At 36.2% G+C, this 17622-nt stretch overlaps 1 protein-coding gene and 1 pseudogene across 4 annotated transcripts in view; both read right to left on the bottom strand.

Annotated features, from left to right (window-relative positions):
• Nucleotides 1–17622, bottom strand: part of GSK3B (glycogen synthase kinase 3 beta) — a 198677-nt gene that overhangs the window by 163632 nt on the left and 17423 nt on the right. The gene's annotated exons all lie outside the window — the stretch shown is intronic.
• LOC132365422 (nuclear cap-binding protein subunit 2-like) lies at nucleotides 11342–12031 on the bottom strand (annotated as a pseudogene).

The following is a 17622-nucleotide window of genomic DNA, read 5'->3' as shown; positions in this document are numbered from 1 at the left end:
GCTTTAATAGTCAGGTCACTGACCTAACACTGCCAATGCCAACAAGCTCTACCTACTGCTGAGAGGGTGATTTTGTAGCAAGGCACGAACCAAGGCACTCGTGTTTCATTTGGTATGATTGCAGATATGGAGAGACTTGCATACAGGAAGTACTTTTTTTTAAAAGAAGCAATGAAACCTTTAATGTTTTCTTAAATCATTCTGAATTTAACATGGTCTTTTTACTAAGCCAGTTATCAATAAAAGTAAAACCTGTTTTTATGGCATTTAAAACACAAGTGAAAATTCCCGTGTGGGTTTAGCAGCTTTATAAATTTTCAACTCCATTAACACATCCAGAGACATTCTCAGAAGGAAACAATTTAGTTTACTATTTTTAAACATATTAAATGCTCCTCTCCTTTATAAAGAGGGTCTGTGGGTGTTACAGAAGTTCAATGGCGAGGCTTACATATGTACTTGTACATTCACAAAAGCTACAAAACAGGATTTTCCATCCGTTAGTGTTTTACTATACCAAAATAAGGTATAGATTCTCAACAGAACTCTAAATTGTTTGAAAGAATAGTACAACTTATTTGATAGAAGGAAGAAAAGAATGACTAAATTGACGGTTATCAAATACTAGGTAATTTCATTCTCTGTCTTTTTTAAGAGCTCAAGTCTCTCAAAAAAAAGGTGAATATAGGCTTTCTCAGACCAAGGTACAAACTCTAACTTCCTGCCCTCCAAGTACTGCCCTGGGTTAAATTACAGGTTACCCAGTGGTTTTGATACTAAGCCTGCAATATTAATGAGCCTCACCAGGTTACATTAATTTCCTGTCCTAAAATAGGAGTCTACAGCAACCCCCATTCTCCTACACACACACACACACACACACACACACACACACACACACACACACACTCACACTCTCTCTCTCTCTCTCTCTCTCTCTCAACTAAAATACCCCATAACATAATTCTAGGTCATTTTTACCCCCCTCTCATTTTAAAATACTTTTTGTATTCGATTCAAAAATAAAGGGATTACAGAACCAATTTAGAGATATACAGCATTTCAAATGCCTCTAAGAAAAACCTGCCCTCAACAGGTATAACAACCAACCAACCTATCTCAGGAAATAAATCTCCTTCTTTATATATGCTGCAAATTCTCACTGCCCTCCCAGACACATAAAACCTACACTATGCTCTATTTTAATCTAGTCCCTTTTCAAATATAGTAACACCTCTCTAATCAAGAAAACATCCAGGAACATTAAGCCTAGAAAATCAAAACCCTGGAGACAGTAACAGCTAACAACTGTTAATCTACCTGCTCTGTACCAAGCTGTTTTTAATGGGTTACATCATTTATCCTCCATAATGGTCCTGTGAGGTAAGTACTATTATCATCATTTTAAAAATAAAGAAAGTCAAGTTTTGAAAGATTTTCCAAGTTCAGAGTTAGTAAGTGTTGGAGTTGGCATTCTAAAGCAATCTAGCTATGAGCTCTACATCCTTTAAGTGAAACAGCAGTAGAAAACCATAGATAGATACATAGATAGATAGATCACAGATTAAGCTTTATGGAAGCAGCCATCCCCAGATCTTCCTTACAATTTACTAATTAATATCAGTAATCTCATTCAGAGCACAATTCTAACAACTGATTAATAGACTTCCCAGTTCAGTTACTTAGGCAGTACATTTGTAGGAACAGATGGTATTACTGCTAGCATCAACCACATTAATGAGTTGTGGGGACACATACACTTGCAAGGAAAAGATGAAACTGACCATCAAAAAGCTACATGATTACATTAAATAGCCCATTTTAGAATGGGGCTCTTCAGCAGAACAACAGTAGAGTAACTCATGTTTGTGACAACTGAAATATCATAAAAAGGTATCAAAAACCATAGTCAGTATTATCTAAAATATACATTCTAGAAAAATTTTTAAGAAAAGAGCAAACAAAAAGTTTGAAATCATTTCTCTAGAAAGTCCAAGATGACTGTATTTCCCCAACTCTTAGTTCAATCTCTTATTCTCCCCTCTCTTCCTTAGAACATAAACACTCTCAAATCCCTATGTTTTTGTCCACTTCTAATTCACACTCCCCTAGCTTCATAGGCAAGCTTCTCAAAGAGTAGCCAATACTATCTTCCACTTCTTCACCTTTAACCTCTTTGCTATAACTTCCATACCCAGCCCCCCAGGTAAGCTGTTTTTGCTTTAGTCAACAATGCCTCCTTATTCTTAAATCTAATGAACCATTTTCAGGCTTATTTGTCTTTTTAAGCTGGATTTAACATTTCAAATCCCTTTCTCCGCTACCCTCATCCTTCTTTAAATTCTGGTCAGTTGCATTCTACACCACCACTCTTCCATTTTCCCCTCTTCTGACTACTGTTTGCTGGATTTATGTTCCTCTGCCTGTCTCTCAAATGTTGAAGGGTCCCTATCCTTCTTCTCTTCTCCTGCTAAGAATTCTCAAAGGATGATCTTAATGTTCATTCAACCACTTATGCTACACTGCTAACTCTCTAGCCCACACTCTCTCCTAACAGCTTTCCAATGCCTCCTACACATCTCCACCTGAATATTTCCAGGCCCATCAAACTCAACATGGCCACAACTGAACTCATCTTGGAAAGCAAAAGAACAGAGCCTTGGAAAGTGTAGGTGTACAAGGAGTTTTATTTTGTTAGGAGCAGAATATATTCCCTATTTTGGTAAACTTCATTATCCACCCTGTCTTTCAAGCCAAATAGCTAGGAGTCATTCTTGACTCCTACCTTCTCTTAACCCAGACAGCCAAACAAATCATCAAATACTAAAGGAAGATTATACAACCTTAATTTTTTCAAGACCACTCCCTACTCTTCACTCCCTCATCATTTTTCAACAATAGCTTGCTTAGGCTCTCCCATAATATTCATAATTGCTTACAGCTATAATAATACTTATCACATAACATGTTTATTATTTCTTCATTAACCTGCAAAATTAGTGACAAGGGAAACGAAGTCTTGTTCTTTTTATCCAAAGTACCTAGGAACACACAAAAAGTAATAAACATAAGTCTGACGAGCAAGGGATCCCAAGAAGCTAAGCAGCACATCAAAAGACGTACAATTTATTAAGAGTGGAGCAGGAATTTACGTATAGTTCAACTTGCTAGCATTTTTCAATACTGAAGTAACCTCCATCACAGGACAGCAATAGTAGCATGTCTGCAGCGCTCTGCATATTCATAGTGACAAAATATTCTTTTCTCATTTATGCTTCTATGCACATTTTAGATTTCCTACAGTGATTATACATCACTTTCATAATTGGTGAGCAAACTATTTTTCAGAGCAGTATGCCACAATCATCAACAGAAATAAAAAATCTTTAAGTTTTAGGACAATATATGTGAAACTGAAAGTTGGGGTTGAGGGAATGCATCAGGAACTTAAGAGAATATACCAAAATAGAGATACAACATTAAGCAAAGATTGCTAAGACTAGGGCTTTCAATCAACAGTTAAGCTCAGGCAGTAACAACTGAGCAAGGTGGAAAGGTTTATAGCTTCATTCTAGGCAGTCAGTCAATGATTTACAAGAAAATGGGACTTTCAAAAGATGTTGGCTAATAAGTGGTGGGAGGGTAGTAATCAAATTCATTCCAGATTTAAATTCGGTCATAAAAATACAAGAAGAAAATATAATTGAATATTTATGTCAGCAGTTCTCAAAGTGTAGTCTAGATCTCTGGATCCTTTCAGGAGACCCATGAGGCCAAAACTATTTTCATAACAATAATATTTCACATAACATAACAATGCCTTTTTCACTCTCATTCTCTTTGCAAAGAGATTTGCAAAAAATGTAAAATTTCTCAATATTTTTATTTGGGAAAATATAATTATTTTTATTAAAAATGTTGTTAGGGACTTCGCTGGTGGTGCAGTGGTTAAGAATCCTCCTGCCAATGCAGGGGACACGGGTTCGAGCCCTGGTCCGGGAAGATCCCACATGCCACGGAGCAACTAAGCCCATGTGCCACAACTACTGAAGCCCGCGCACCTAGAGCCTGTGCTCTGCAACAAGAGAAGCCACCGCAATGGGAAGCCCGTGCATCGCAACGAAGAGTAGCCCCTGCTCGCCACAACTAGAGAAAGCCCGTGCGCAGCAACGAAGACCCAACACAGCCAAAAATAAGTAAATTTATTTAAAAAAAAAAAAAAAAAAAAAACTTCATGATTGTAGGCTGCCCTCTCCAAACCTTAGTTCTTTCCTTTGCAAATTTTAAATAAATAATTTGCCCCCAAACCATGAAAGTCTCAAATCACAAAACTATTAGATGGCAGAGCCCAGATTTGACTCCAGGTCTCAGAAACTCTGGAATCCAAACTATCAATATATTACGTTAAATATCACCTGTATACCAAAAGGTTAACAGTGGATCAACAGGACTATGGCTCTCCCCATCCCAGCTACCTTTCTTCTTTTCTTCTTTTCTCTTCTCCCTAATCTTGTATTTCTTGCCATAATGAATATATTTTATTTTTTATTAAGGAAAAAAGAGAATTTTTATTTTGAAATACTCTGGCTCAAAATTTGCAGAACAGCTTCCAAATTCAGTACATCTTGTTATTTAACATTACCTACGTGCCCCCAACCCCGCCAAAAAAAGAAAACCAGATTCCTCTGGGGAAGTGTTATAAAAAGTTTATGGACTTCAGCATCAATAGGCCTGGTTTAAAATCCAGGACTTATAAGCTATGAACCGTATGCAAATGACTTAAGCTCTCTGAAACTCACTTTTCTTCTTTGTAAAATACTGACAATAATTCCTATCTCTCAGGGTTGTTATAAGGACTATGTTAAAAGAATAAAGCAGGTAAAACGTATAAGACAATAAATGTTAATACCTTCAAAAAGACATATACATTCATACAAACTCTAGCTCAATAGCAAATTGATATTAAAATTATGCTGTGATCATACATCTCAATACTAGTTAGTGGCTCATTTTCTATTTCAATTTAAATGAAATCAAAACCAAAAATACCCAAGAAAATAAATTCTCCTGCTTTTGGGAAATTCCACATCTAGGAGAAGCACCTGTGAAACAAACATTTTTACTATCTCCTCTTTACTGAATCTGTCCCACTGACTTTTGTATGCTCAGTAGTCTAACAGAGTGCCTAGCATATAGTTGGCCTTAAGTGCTGGATGAATAAATGTGGAGACCTTGGAAAATCTTACACTCTATAATAATGAGACTCATTATCACTCAAGTCTGAAAGCCTTCACACAAAACTGTGGTGCGAATTAACATTCAACAACAGTTTTGATTTCAAAAAAGCAATCATGCAGCAGTTTCATCAATCTCATTTCCTCACAACTTGTTATTTCCAAAGAAATATAACTAAAAACACAAAATCCCTGGGATGAATCTCAAAGTCAGAGAGAGCAAGAAAGCTCTTAAACCTTAGTCCAGCTCCCTCACAAGGACCAAAAAGGCCAGACTCTCACAGCAAGCTAAAAGGTTTTTCCCCTACTTATTAGTCTTTTTGGTATTCACTTAGCAAAAGTTAATAAACAATATCATAAAAGTTAAATTAATAAAGAATAATCCCTGTTCTGGAATTATTTAGAAATAAATTCAGAAATTTCAACTTGTTAATAAATTTAATTCTATTACTAGACTGACAATGAAACACCACAATACAAAACAACTACGGAATCCTGAACTGTAAACACTTAGAACTTCACCTCCATCAACTAAATAAAACATCCAATCATTCCACAAATACTGAGTACCCTCTATTCACTGTTCAAAAAATATTTACTGAAATCCTATTATCCAGGCATTGCTTTGCACTCTGGAAATACACAAGGCACGAAAGAAACAAAAATCTGCCCACTCCCTGTAACTTTCATTTTAAACAGGGGAGGAGGGAAGAGCAGACACAAACAAAATAAATTAAATATAACAAGGTGATAAATGTTTTTTTAAAAAAGTGCAGGGCTTCCCTACTGGCACAGTGGTTGAGAATCTGCCTGCCAATGCAGGGGACATGGGTTCGAGCCCTGGTCTGGGAAGATCCCACGCGCCACGGAGCAACTGGGCCCGTGAGCCACAATTACTGAGCCTGCGCGTCTGGAGCCTGTGCTCCGCAACAAGAGAGGTCACGATAGTGAGAGGCCCGCACACCGCGATGAAGAGTGGCCCCTGCTTGCCACAACTAGAAGAAAGCCCTCACACAGAAACGAAGACCCAACACAGTCATAAATAAATAAATTAATTTTTTTAAAAAAAGTGCAGAGGAGGGGAATGGAAAGTGCAGAATTGGGGAGCAGCTACAATTTTTAAAATAAGGGGCAAAGAAGGCCTGACTGAGAAAAACATTTTAACAAGGTCTTAAAGATGAAGCTAAGTAAAACTAGCACAAGTTCTAGTCCTACATAGATCGGATTCATAAGCAGCAACCCGGTGAACTAATTTTCTTAATTCCTGAAAAGGGTAGGAACAAGACTGAAACTATAAGACTCAGAAGATTTGAAAGAAACCAATTTTTAAGGAGGAGAAAAAATAATTATAAGAATTACTGGACTTCCCTGGTGGCGCAGTGGTTAAGAATCTGCCTGCCAATGCAAGGGACACGGGTTCGAGCCCTGGTCCGGGAAGATCCCACATACCGCGGAGCAACTAAGCCCATGCGCCACAACTACTGAGCCTGAGCTCTAGAGCCCACGAGCCACAACTACTGAGCCCACGTGCCACAACTACTGAAGCCCGCGTGCCTAGAGCCCGTGCTCCGCAACAAGAGAAGCCACTGCCATAAGAAGCCTGCGCATCGCAACGAAGAGCAGCCCCCGCTCGCCGCCCGCCGCAACTAGAGAAAGTCCGCGTGGAACAACAAAGATCCAACGCAGCCAAAATTAAATAAATATATAAATAAATAAATAATAAAATGAAAGATATAATGAAATAAAATTTTAAAAAAAGAATTACTAAATTCCTACTGGAAAAGAGAAAATACCTGATTATAATACCATGAAAATATAGCAAGCAAAAATATAGCAAGTCCCTTTCTATTTCCTTCCTTCCTTCTTTCTCCCCTTCCTCCTTCTTTCTTTCTTTCTTTTATTTATGATAAAGCTTCACTGCCAGCAACCACAAAACTAACATATAAAAGACTTCGTCATTTTGCCATTGTCAGGCTTCAAACTTTATATGCTTCACTTAACTTCCTACTCTTTCCATTTCTAATCCCTAGAAAACACCATCAAATTAACAGAAATCAAAGACTACACTTCATTTTAATCCCTATTTTATGTGTTCACCAAAAGTTAGTTACTAATGGATTTCTACTTTAAAGGTACTTAGAGAATTTACTGTTCAGGAATCCTGAAGCAAACCCTTTTGCAAAATCAAAGAACATTTTAAAAAATAACAGGTTTCTTGTTAGACAATATATGTTCACTGTAGAAAAACTTAGAAAAATTAAGATAGCAAAAAGAATAAAAGTAACATATTTGAACAACAGGATTATAACTGTATAATAACTGTACAATAAAGGGTTATAAGCCTAAGTATAAACATTTGGAGAATATTCTCAGTTTTCTCTATTTTGTTGCAGTTAATGCAATCACACTGCACATACTCCTTTGCAATGTGCTGTTTTCACTCATTCTTATCATGAACTTATTTCTATGTTAAATATTCTTGTACATCATCATTTTTAATCCTACTGTATAAATACTATAGGATTGTAGAAAGGATTAAATAAATGTATGGCATGGATGAAGCACTATTTAAGTAGTATTATTGTTATTAATCCCAGGATTAAATTTTTGATAAACATTCATGTAAAACTAAATTTATGAGCATAGCCTTAATTTTTTTCCTTAAAGTCCCAGAATTAGAACTTCTGAAACTTTCCAAACTGCCCTCCAAAAAGAATACATAAATTTACTTTCCTTCTGCAATACAACTCCCAAAACTCGTCACCAACTAAATATGATCTTTGTAATCTTTGCCAATTTCACTGGGAAGGGGTACAATTTTGCCTCATTCTATTTTTGTATTTCACCAATTATACTAAATTGAACACTTTTTTTACATGTTAACTATTTTTATTTCTCATTATGTGAATTGCTTATCAAAATATTTTAAAGTGAATGACTCTAATATTCATCATCAGAATACTCATATATTAGATTTGTTTAAAGCACGTTAATGCACACTGCCATTCTACATAAACACTTGCTTATGTTATACACTTTAAGAAAGGGAGTTATACAAGTTCGTTCCAATATAATCCTCAACTTAGTATCTTCCTCTAATATTTTAAAAACAGAACACTAGTACCAAAGTCTGGGGGGGTGAGGAGGGTTCAAATTAAAGTCTTTAAAACCACCTAATTATGTAATATATAGTATCTCCATTAATACATTCACTTAAAAGAATGAAGCAGATACTTAAGTATTGACAAGGAAACTTTCCATGATATATTAACAAATGAAAAAAGGATACACAACATGATCCATTTATAATTTATGGTGAAAATAAAACAAATAGAGTAAGAAGAATAGGGAACCAGTCGCTGTCCTAGGTGCTAAGGACCCAGTGATAAACAAGATAGGCAGGTTTTTTCCTGTTTTTATGGAGCTCACTGGTGGTTAACAGGTATACTGACTTTATTTAGATTTCCTTTTAGTGAGTGTTAAGCCACAATAGGATACAATAAAATTTTCTCAATTTCTTTCCAAATGTAAGTTTGAGTCTAAGAAGAAAGTAAAGAGGGATATAGCTACACACACTACTTTCTGGATTTTAGAGCAAAAATTACAATACAGAAAACTTAGTAAGTTATATACACACACAAAAAAAAAATATTATTGACTAGTGTTAACGAAAGAGAAGAAAAAAAGTCTCAAAATCATTTTTTAAGTCTTATACTCACGAATCTTTTTCATTATCCAAATTTAAAGCTCAATTGATAATATTACATTGAAGAAATCAAGTTACAGAATATTCATGATATGATCCCCATTTTGTTTAAAAACTATTTGTAGTATATTAAATGCTATACACTCGTAGAAAAATATCTTGAACTAACTTACTAGTAGTAATTTCTGGAGATAGGAATAAAGGGAAACTGAGCATATGGGAATCAGAGACAACTTTACAAATTTTATTGTATACACTTCTATACTGTTTGAGTATTTGTGGTAAAATAATATCTTTATTCCATAAATAAAAAATAAAATACTTTGAAGTTTCAGTGCTAGAAGAAGAACCAGGAACTTGGTCCCATCAAAATTTCTCTATGTAATACATTAATGTAATCAGTATGGAACTGCTTGAATTAAAAAATCAGAGTGTTAGGCAGGTTTAAAAAGCAGTAAAGAAGAGCTCCCTATACTATGAGTGATTTCCAGGATTTCTGTTAAGTAGAAAAAAATACAAGGTGCTAAATAAAGTGTAAGTTTTATCTAAGAAAGAAAGAGAAATATGACTAAGTATATATACATTTTTTGTAAACAATGAAAAACTAATAAAAATGGTCACTTATGGGGGAAGGAGAGGATAGAGGCTAGATTTTTCTGACTACATATTGTAGTTTTGGTTCTGGAACCATGAAAATGTTTTACATAATTATAAAAGTAATCAAAAGTAAATCAAAATGAAAACAGATTATTCCCAAAAACTGACAGCAAAATGAATAAACCAAACTATATATCAAATGGGTGGCTTAGAGAGCAATTATATCAAATGATTTTAAAACAGTAGTTTGACTATACATCCCTAGTATAATTTGTAAAAATTCTTTTTTTTTTTAAGTTGGTCCAATTTTATTGAAATCTGTTACAGAAGACAATTCAAATAGGAACCACTGTCTGTGGTTTTAAGGCCTACAGAAATCTGAGTTACGTTTTACTGCAAAATATAAAATACATTAATTCAAACTACAGCATCAAAAGATTTTAATAATGAATTGTATGTCCTCATTAAGTTAGATATTTGCAAATGTTTTCCTAAATACTTACAACTAATTTAGAGATATCTTTTAAAGTTCAAATAGCCAGTTTAAATTTGAGAAAACATACTTACTGTAACATGAAAGATGTTCACATTGAGATACTTCAGCCCCAGCTTCACAAACTACTGGAAATTAGGAGATACTCTGTTGCTAGATGAAAAAATATCACTTACGTCAGGGAAAATTATACTAGACTACCAGTTTAAAATGAGCAATAGTTCACATTATATTAGAGAAATTCTCTTGCCTTACAAATGCAAAATAAATCCTTCAGACTCCCTTGTCTGTAGAGACCACCAGCTCACTACCCCGGCTCTGAAACTCAGCACAGTTAGGGAAAAAACAAGACAGACTTCAGTATGAGAAGGAGCCAAAACATTTCCCGAGGGAAGCATTTCTGATTTTGTTTTTGTTAAGCATTCTCTTGATCTTTAAGCTCATTTAAAAAAAAAAACAAAAAACAAACCCCACTCAATTCCCAAGATCAGTTTGAAAATGAAAAAAATAGATCTGATGGCTCTCACAGCAACCTTCATCATGTCAAGGCAATGGTTTAACTCACATCTCCTGATATTTCCTCCCCATTTCCTACTGACAGCGTCCCCCTTTGCCCTTACAGAAGTTGAGGTTCCCTGTAATACAGACCCTTGGTTTTCTTAGCTTTACCTAAAACACATATTTTGAAAAATGTGTTTAGTAAAAATACCCTTCAAGTCCTGACCTAATTTCCTGATATATAAAGCACATAAGAGGTGGTGTCCCCTGTGACTGTCTAAGGCTTACCAACTATTTAGGAGGTTCCCTTGACTCTTAAATTTGCCTTTAGAGGTTAAAATTCAACACAGAAAAAAATTCAGTTATCAAACATGTATTCCTAATTTAGAGTAAAGCTATATTACATAGCAAAACTCCACTTATTAAACTTTATCTCATGCAAACTTAAAATTTTAAAAATAGTAATTCCAGGCCCCAAGGTAGACCATGAACCTACTTAGATGCAAATATGGTAAACACTTAAAAATTTTTTTTCCAGTCTTCCTAAAAGAAGTGTGTTTTGGCTGATAGATCAACATTATACGTCTGTTGCTAAGGAACACAATTTTTGACCTGGTAACTGAAATCATTCTGGTAATCTGACACACGACCAAGATGCTAAGACTACAGAATTAAAGGCATTCTTTTGGATTCTGTCCTTTAATAATTTTTAAGTGGAAAACCATGAAGAGGCTTCCAGCTCAGTAGAGACATTGATTAAAGCTTGGTAAAAATGGGCAGGTTCGCAGACCTTGGGTAACGCAAGTCAAATTCAACAGGCCAAAGGAGTGAGTTTTTCATGATGGGGCTCTCACCACTCACTGGTTTTGGGCCAGTTTTCCATAGCCTCCTCTCCCAGCATCATAGTCCTGACGATACTCATCTCATACCTGGCCCCCAGAACACCCACGGCCATATGCCTGCCCTCCTTAAAGCCTGCGTCCCAGTCTGTGCGAATGATCCGGTCATCTGGACAAGTTCCATTTATGTACCGCATGGCATTTTCTGCATCTGGTCTTGAATAGTATTCCACAAAGCAGAACCCTGTTTTCTTCATTTTTATCCAGGCCCATGATGATTTTCTTTATGTCACCACTTTTGCTTAAGAGTTCATAGATTTGTTCTTCAGTTGTATAAGAGGAAAGATTTCCAACATACAATGTACAGCTTTTCTTCAGTAATTTTTCCTGTTCTTCATTGTCACCCATTCAGGAAACACTGTAGAAATTCTACAAGACAGTATCTTACTACTACCTAAATGAAACTATAGGCTTTAGACTGCAGAGATAAACAACAGCAAAAGTTGAATCCGTTCACTGTTTGAATCTTGCAGGATGCTTGTAATTCATGATGGTTATGATGTGGAACTTTCTAAAGTAATGAGACCCAGAAGTGCTGGTCCCGGTACTGGCTCAGCTTGACGCAGGAGTCGCTGCGCAGCGCCTTCAGGAAGCCACCTGACATGGTGCAGAGAAGTGGCCGAGGACTCCGCCACTGTGAGAATAACGAAGCCACCCCGGCGGTGGCGGAACTGGCAATTGTTTTCAGCAACCATTTTCTAAAATAAGCTCAAAATAATAATACTAATACACATATGTATATATAAGTAACATGGCAAGTAATTCATTACTCTCCAAGACTTTCAGCGTAAAAGAAAAGAGCTATAAATACAAATCTTAAAAAAGTTAAAGGGAAAATCTTATAATCCTAAACCCTTAAACTGGAAACAAAATCAGACTTAGAAATATTAGTATGAACTCATGGTGTATTTTCTTTTCTTTTTTTTTACTTTTTAAAATTTTTATTTATTTATTTTTTAAATTTTTATTGGAGTATAGCTGCTTTACAGTGTTGTGTTAGTGTATTTTCGCATTTAAATAATCATACAACAGACTAAGCAAAGTTGCAGAATATAAGATCAACACAAAAATCATTCATGTTTTTATACACTAAGCAAATGAACACTCTGAAAAGATTAAGAAACAGTTCAGTTTACAATAGTATTAAAAATTTCAATTTAATAGCATAAAATACCACTTATGAATAAATTTAACCAAGGAGGTACAAGCCTTGAAAACTACAAAAGTTACTGAAAGAAATGAAAGAATACTTAAATAAATGGAAAGACATGCCATGTTCATAGATCAGAACACTTAATATTAAAATGTCAATACTACCCAAAGCAATCTACAGAAGATTCTAAAATTCAAATGAAATTGAAAAGGATTCTGAATAGCCAAAATAATCTTTTTAAAAAACTAAGTTAGACGACCTAAACTTCCCAGTATCAAAACTTACTACAAAGCTAGAGTAATCAAGACAGTGTAGTACTGACATAAAGACAGAAATACAGATCAATGGAACAGAACTGAGAGCCCACAAATAAACCCATGCATCTCTATAGTCAACTGATAATCAACAAGGGTGCCAAGACACTTCAATGGGAAAAGAACAGGCTCTTCAACACATGGAACTTGGACAACTGGACCCTTACTTCACACCATATATAAAAATTAACTCAAAAATGGTTCAGAGACCTAAATATAAGAAATAAAATATAAAATCCTTAGAAGAAAACATATGGGTAAAACTTCATGATTTTGGATTTGTGAATACTTTTTCAGATATGACACCAAAAGCATGAGAGGGAAAGAAGCAGGTACATTCAACTTCATCAAAATTTAAAACTTCTGTGCGTCTAAGTACACTGTCAAGAGAGTGAAAAGATTACCCACACAATGGCAGAATGTATTTTCAAATCATGTATCTGGTAAGGGTCTAGTATCCAGAATATATAAAGAAGACTTACAACCCAACAACAAAAAGAAAAAATGGGAAAAGGAGTTGAATCGACATTTCTCCAAAGAAGATATACATATGGCCAAAAAGCCCATCAAAAGATGCTCAACATCATTAGTCATTAGGGAAATGCAAATCAAAATCACAATGAGATACCACTTCACACCAACTAGGATGGCCATTATCAAAACATGGAAAATAACAAGTGTTGGAGAAGATGTGGAAAAATTAGAACCCTCATACACTGCTGGTGGAAATATAAAATGAGGCACCCACTGTGGAAAACTGGCAGTTCCTCAGTAAACACCCAAGAAAACTGACAAGTGTTCAAAAAAAATTCATACACATTCACCACAGCACACTATTCACAATAGCCAAAATCTGGAAACAACCCAAACATCCATCAACTGAATAAACAAAATGTGGTATAGCCATACAATGGAATGTTATTCAGCCATAAGAAAGAATGGAGTACTGATACATGCTACAACATGGATGAACCTTGAAAACACCTATGCTGAGTGAAAGAGGCCAGACACAAAGACCACATGTTGTATGATTCTACTTATGAACCATCCAGAACAAGCAAATCCATAGTCAGAAAGCAGATTAGTGCCAGGGTCTGGGGAGAGATAGGAATGCAGAGTGACCACTTAATGAATATAGGATTTCCTTTTGGAGTATGAAAAAGTTCAGGAACTAGATAGTGGTGATCGATAAACAATACTGTGAATGTACTTAATGTCACTGAATTGTACACTTTAAAATAGAAATGGTCAATTTTAAATTGTTTATTTTACCACAAAAAAAAAAAATCACACACATACACACACCACACCCCCTAGCTCTGTCCAATAAAAGGGCCTACAAACAACACAACCATAGCAACAAAGACTCAGATGATGGTCTTTAAATATAATCTTACACTAAAAGGAATCAAAACCCCTTAGAGAAATAACTGGTTCTAGATCCGAGACAGGTGATGTACAAGATGAGCCTGGAACATCATTTTATCCTGGAAAACCGGGCTACCAAAGATTATTGAGGTTTTCTCGAGGAATACAGGAGCCAACATGAAGGGGCTCCCACTAGCTAAAGATGAGACAATTTGAGAATTAAAAAGAATAACTACAATGGATTATAACAAACATATCCAAAATCTGGGGTTCATATTGATTCTTAAGGAAAACAAAACAAACAAACAAACAAAATCCTCACTGGCCACCTCTATCAAATACTAGGAAAAGAATCAAGCATTTATTCTACTGTTCCTCAGAATAATCATACAATTGATTGAAGTAAAGAAGTTCTTTTTTATAGAAGAGCTCCAGCAAATAAAACAGAAGGAATAAAAAAAATATCACCACCATCAGACAGAGTGATCTAGATCAGGGTTGGCAAACTTTTTAAGTGTCAATAAAGAGCTAAGTGGAAAGTGAAAGGGAGAAGAGAAGCAGAATAGGAAAAAGAATGAAACTGTGACTCATTCTTCTCTTCCTTCACCCTAGTTAGTGACAAGGTAGTGAGGTGCTGCTACTAGCTGTTCCTTTAAAAATGTCCTGACAAGGACAAAGAGTATTTTATTTTATAAGAAAAGGTTTCCCATGAAAATCACTCTGCCTCAAGCTGTGAAAACTGGTGTTCTTAGAGCCCCCAAAGATCTTGGCTATTTCAAAGCAGGAAATAAAAATTTAGGAAAAAAATTTTTCAGGGGGGTGGTGGGGAGGCTCTCTCCCCCACTTCCTCAGAACTGAAGAGGAATAAAAACTGAAGGAAGAAAAATACCATACTCTGCTTAACTCAATCCACAGTTAATAGTCTTAGTGGTTTTGAAAGGCTCTAAACAGTTTTCCAAATTTTCAGAGGGCACCTCAGACTATTTAACTCTACTGAGCAAGATTATAGACATCCAAGTTGGGAGAAAAAAATCTTCACATTCCATAGTAATCTGGTTTGCCCACCATAGTTAAACATTTAATAACTAATGGTCAAATACAAACCAAACTGTCACTGCATACAGACTAGCCTGAAAACAGTTTTCAGGAGAAAAATATTTAGTATAAAAAGACTGACTAGGGACTTCCCTGGTGGCGCAGTGGTTAAGAATCTGCCTGCCAATGCAAGGGACACGGGTTCGAGCCCTGGTCCAGGAAGATCCCACATGCCGCAGAGCAACTAAGCCCGTGTGCCACAGCTACTGAGCCTGTGCTCTACAGCCCAAGAGCCACAACTACTGAGCCCATGTGCCACAACTACTGAAGCCCGGGCGCCTAGAGCCTGTGCTGCACAACAAGAGAAGCCATGACAATGAGAAGCCCACGCACCACAACAAAGAGTAGCCCCCGCTCACCGCAACTAGAGAAAAGCCCGCATGCAACGAAGACCCAATGCAGCCAAAAATAAATAAAAATTTTAAAAAAAGATTGACTACACAGTCATTAGATCTACTCAAAATACACATCTCACACTAAAAACAAACAAAAACTTTATGGGCACTAGGTCAACATCTGCTGATTATAAATAGTACTCACTGAAAAAGGGCCAGATGCCTAACAGCAACTGTAACTTTCTTAATGCCCTACAAAATATACTCAAGATAGGACTTTCATCATAGGCATACCTCGGAGATATTGCAGGTTCGGTTCCAGACCATCGCAATAAAGTGAGTATCACAATAAAGTGAGCCACACAAGTTTTTTGGTTTCCCAGCACACATAAAACTTATGTTTACACTACACTGTAGTCTATTAAATATGCAATAGCATTATATCTACAAAAAAACAATGTATACACCTTAACTAAAAAATACTTTATTGGGGCTTCCCTGGTGGTGCAGTGGTTGAGAATCTGCCTGCTAATGCAGGGGACACGGGTTCGAGCCCTGGTCTGGGAGGATCCCACATGCCGCGGAGCAGCTGAGCCCGTGAGCCACAACTGCTGAGCCTGCGCGTCTGGAGCCTGTGCTTCGCAACAAGAGAGGCCACGATAGTGAGAGGCCTGCGCACCGCAATGAAGAGTGGCCCCCGCTTGCCGCAGCTGGAGGAAGCCCTCGCACAGAAACGAAGACCCAACACAGCCAATAAAAAATAAAATAAAATAAATAATAATTAAAAAAAGGAAAAAAAAAAAACTTTATTGCTAAAAATGCTAACCATCATCTGACAACACAGGGTTGCCACAAACCTTCAGTCTGTAAAAAATGTGGTATCTGCAAAGTGCAATAAAGCGAAGCACAGTAAGACGAGGTATGACTGTAATTTAATAAGGCAAATGGTGATGATTTTTCCTCAAGTAAGTTTAAAAAAAGATTTGGAGGCTTTCCTTATGACCACCCTACACATGCCCATTAAGAAACAAAACAAAACAAAAAATCAGGATACAGAGAGGTAACAATCTACACCTAAGCCTTAATTACTTTTATTACTACTAATAATAATGGCAGCTAAGGTTACTCTGTGCCAGACACCTTACATGGATCATTACCTCCTTTAAGCATCACAATCACCCAGAAAAGTAGGTATTATTATCACCACATCCTGATGAGGAAAATGAAGCTATAAAAAGTTTGTAACTTGTCTAAGCCCACTATATAGACCTGATGAAAGAGGGGGTTCTGGCCTTATAATGTCAAAAATAGACATAAAGCTATACATAACTAAACATACTAACAAATCTCACTCTAAAAGCACTTTAATTTACACAGTATTCTCTGAAACCTTTCCCTCTGGAGCATGGAATTCATCCATGCAAAGCAAAGGACACAGGCCATGTGTCAGGTAAGTAAATTTATCCGTTCCTTCTTCCCTAAGTAGGGCAGCTTAGTCTCTTTCTTAGTATTATTGCTAAATTGCTGTTTCTAAAGTGTAAAACCCAAATGGGCAGTTCATTACAATTATATAATAGCACAGTAAAGTCAAAAGAGCAAAGATTTAGGAATCAGAGAGATTAGGGATCCATTCCCAGTTTTGCCCTGTTGCTAGTTTTGTGTTCTTTATCCTCCAAAAGGGCCTCAGGTTCCTTGTCTGTAAAATGGAGATATCACCTAGGTCCTGTACAGTAATGCTCTTATTTTTATTTTTATTTTTTTTAAATTCTCTTATTTTTATTTATTTATTTATTTATTTATTTATTTAATTTTTGGGTGTGTTGGGTCCTTGTTTCTGCGCGAGGGCCCTCTCTAGCTGTGGCAAGCGGGGGCCACTCCTCATCGCGGTGCGCGGGCCTCTCACCGTCGCGGCCCCTCTTGTTGCGTAGCA

Source organism: Balaenoptera ricei, chromosome 4, assembly GCF_028023285.1.
Source record: "Balaenoptera ricei isolate mBalRic1 chromosome 4, mBalRic1.hap2, whole genome shotgun sequence".
Taxonomy (NCBI): Eukaryota; Metazoa; Chordata; class Mammalia; order Artiodactyla; family Balaenopteridae; genus Balaenoptera; species Balaenoptera ricei.
The sequence above is the reverse complement of the archived record's forward strand: the minus strand, read 5'-3'. Positions and strand labels throughout refer to the sequence as shown.